The sequence below is a fragment of the Trachymyrmex cornetzi genome, unplaced genomic scaffold, assembly GCF_001594075.2.
Source record: "Trachymyrmex cornetzi isolate Tcor2-1 unplaced genomic scaffold, Tcor1.1 scaffold83, whole genome shotgun sequence".
Taxonomy (NCBI): Eukaryota; Metazoa; Arthropoda; class Insecta; order Hymenoptera; family Formicidae; genus Trachymyrmex; species Trachymyrmex cornetzi.
Genome location: NW_017300169.1, coordinates 2366993 through 2371316, shown reverse-complemented (window position 1 = coordinate 2371316; position 4324 = coordinate 2366993).

The window sequence follows — 4324 nt, the reverse complement described above, 5'->3', positions numbered from 1 at the left end:
AAGATCCAGCTCCGACCGTAATAGGCAGTTACATTCTAGTATTAATTGAGTTTCTCAAATATACGGTCAAAAAAATATAAATATATTGAATTTTAAGAAAATTTTCGTCATATACAGGGTGTCATTAAAATACGGTACCACCCATCTCGAGCAGGTAGAACGGACTGAGTCGAAAAATCCTCTACCATTTTGCGATTTTCGCAATAGTTAACGAGACATTAATTACTAAAAACCGCTAAATATTAGTTTTCAATAATTTTTTATTCAAATACTATTAACTTTTCAAAAAAACAGTAAGAGATAAAAATGGTTTATTTTCTTCTTATAAAGTTCTGAGAATTTTTTCAGAATTTTTTCAGAATTTTTTAATACTGTATTTTTTCATGGTGGTAAAAATAAGAAAATGCAGTACTAAAAAGTTGATAAAATTCTGAAAAAATTTTTAAAGTTCTATGAGAAAAAAATAAATGATTTTTGTCTCTTGCAATTTTTCTGTAAAGTTGATAGTGTTTGAGTAAAAAATTATTGAAAATCAATATTTAGCGATTTTTAGTAATTAATATTTCGTTATATAGTCACATTGCAAAAATCGCAAAATGGTAGAGGACTTTTTGCCTCAGTTTAATCCACTTTACCTGCTCAGGATGAGTGGTGCCGTATTTTAATGACACCCTGTATATTGTACACACATATATGTATCGTACGCGCGCGCGTGGTGTGTGTGTGTAAAATTGTACAATGTATATCCTGAAAATTTCTCTTAAAATTCTGTATATTAATTTTTCAGAACTTTTTTTAGAAAAATTTTTAATTTTTTGTACGAATTGGAACATTTTTCAAAAATGATGAGAAAGCTTAGATTTTTTCTCAATTTTTTTTCTTAATAAATACATGTAAATAAAAATTAAATAAGAAGATTGAAAATACATACATATATAAATATCAATGTATTAAAGTAGAATGAATTAAGAATGAAATTCACGGTAAGTTGATTAAAATTATTTTAAAAATTAAGATACAATAATTTTTATGCGAGCAAAGAACAATATCAAAAATAGTGTTCATATTTATTTTAATTGTTAATGCAAATTAAAATTCAACCCATACAGCACAGAACATTGAAAAATATTGCTGAGATGTTGCAATGTTAAATTTGAAGTATCAACGTTTTATCAATGTTGTACTTATATTGATTCTTTTACATAAATTATTAATATTGCTGCAACGATGAAACGACATTGAATAAATTATATATCAACACCTATTTTATTTTGTAAAAAATGAACAAAAATATAATGTCATGTAAATAAAAAATTTAAATCACTTAAATTGATCTTTTAGCGAAATTCATTTCTAAACGATATATGTTTACGCGAGAATCGGCCGCACGTGCAGAATGCTTGCACATATGGTATTGTTTGTGTAACCGGTCCGATGTGCGATGTCGTTTCGTTGTCTTTCTATACATATATCTATATGTCACAATTATATATTTATTGACATTCAGTGTTCGTGGATCATCGAAGTTGCAGTTCCCGTACGATTGCAGAGGTTAAGCATCGTTGGATGACTAAGATTGAATGGGCGACCGCTTAGGAAAATAAAGAAATTAATTCCCAAATGAGGGGAAGCTTTTTTTCAATTATAATTTTGTCGGTGTGTCCTGAAATATGATGTTAATCAATAATACTTATTTTAATAATAAAATTGAATTAATTAATATGAGAAACATTTTTTATGTCTCACAGACATTGCAATTCAACGGACATTAGACGTTTCTGCAACGTCTCTTCAACATTGAATCTACATTTCGCGATATTACTGCAATGTTCGCAATGTTGCAAATCAACGTTTCTGAGATATTGATTCAATGTTAGTGTGCTGTATGGCAGTCTACCATTTTTAAATCATTCAGTGGATACTTTTTGCACTTGTACATTTTTTTACGTAGTTATATGACATTTTTCCGAAAAACTATACTAGAAAATATTGGTACTAACAAAAACCCCTAGGCAACACGATTTTAATTTGTACGGATTAGTAATACTGGAAGTAGTAAGTCCATAAGGGACTCCGCATAATAAAAGGAACAGGGAACAGAGAATAAGAATTTCAACCTATCAGAATACACACTGCGTATTCCACAATACATGATTTCTGATAGGTTGAAATTCTTATTCTCTGTTCTCTGTTCCCTGTTCCTTTTATTGTGCGGAGCCCCTTAGCGTTGGTAGTGCGGTAATAAGCTCCTCTGCACTCTGAGCGTTCAGTGAGCTCTTTTATCTGATTGATCTATATTTTAGAATCTAGTGGAACATGCCAATCAGATGAAAGAGCTCATTGAGCGCTCAGTGAGTGGTTGTCGTTCTAAATGCACCCAATGTCAATTATTCAAACGATATACTTTCGGCGAACAAGTTTTACGAAATATGTATTCGAATGGATTATTAATATGCGAATACTGAATCTATAGTCACGCGGTAGTTAAATATCGCATATAAAAATATACATTGAAGTTATACTTTCAGGTATCATATAGGTTTTAATTACCATATTTGATCGCGGGTTTCGACTCGTCTGAGAGCCAGTCCGTTCCGCCGAGTCATCCCCTATCCGCCGCATTTCGCGAATGAAATGTGAATATTGTGAATGCGATCGAAATGGGGAAGCGGCGTCGTTTTCCGTGTGCGGTCAACTTCACGTGTAAAAAGCGACGCGAGACGCGACGACACAACACGACGTCGCGCGTCTTGATTTTCGATCGAATGAGTATGCGAGGCTGAATATATTTTCGACTGAATAATCAGTGTGCTAGTACTATACTAGACTCTGCAATATCCGATATTTACACTGAACTTTGCCTTTACTTCTCATAAAGGCAAAGTTAATTATTGATTACCTTAGTAAAGAAACCCAACGATGAACGATCCTTTCGTGCCGTTTCTCGTCGTTTTATATTCCAAGAGATTCCATCGTTTTATATTCAGCAGAGGCATTGGACTATGGAGAAAAAGTCACAATCGATTCGAAGATAGAGCTGCGAACTTTTCCAACGTCATTTTGTTATATATTTAGCAGAGATTAAAATATGGACAAAAGTCAATCGATTTGAAGACAGGGCTGCGAACTTTTCCAACGTTAAAATGACAGGACATATCCCCGTCCCCTGCTCGAATCGTAAAAGCGTGAAATTGAGAATTACGCGCTATTTATATGAGCCGTCGAACGACAAACCCCACCACTCGCATGCCAGCCAATGAACGCGTGTGATGTCTCGCTGCGGATACTTGTTGGATCGCGCTAGCTTTCGAACGTGGTATATAAATGCTACGCGTAAAAAATTTCAGTCTTTTTTAGAATTTGGGACCGTGTGTTTTACGAAGATAAAGAAGCCTGTACGCATTCGGCAAGTGCTTTTACGATGTTAGCATATATTTAGTACATACCCAGACAGCACAGAATATTTATGATAAATATTTATTAATATTCAATTTTTGAAATGTTATATAGATATTTTATACATATTTTATATAAAGCTTTATTCGAAATATTATTAAAGTATAGACTATAAATATTTTATGCAATATTTATGATAAATATAAATAAATATTTCTAATAAGTATTTTTTATTTAGATTATAATGTCTCATTAAGTATTTTTATAGCATTTACTAAAACTATTCTAATAAGTATTTCATAATATTTATAATAAATATTTATGATCTGTGCAATCTAAAACGACAAAAATATTTACAAAATATATTTAAAATAAATCTTATAAATATTTCTAAATATTTTGTAAATATTTTATAAATATTGTGTGCTGTCTGGGTAGTTCACGTTACGTATACTGTAAAATTTCAAACATAAAAGAGTGTTTTAAATACGGGCTAAAAATTATATTCTTTTCAAAAATTAAAAACCAATTAGAATAAATAAATGGAGGCTATCGAAAAAAATTATATGAAAGAAAAATCAAACTTATAAAATAATGAGCAATTATAAACTGTGAATCATTTAAACATCGCGCAAGTATAGAAATATACTTATTACTTAAAGTTCTATAGTAAAATTTTATAAATCAAAATATTAATATATGTATAGCAGTACAACTCCACTGAGTTTTATTTTATTGTTAGGTATTAAATATGTTATGATAATAATCATTACGCTCACTTGTATATGAAATGAAAACGACATTAGGTTTTTTGTAATAATATAAACAGTATTGGAAAATGGACTTAACGAAATTATATCGACGGCGGAGAAAAACCTGAGAGAGGACATGATGACGGCCCAATGGGGTAAAATCATCGACATCTAGA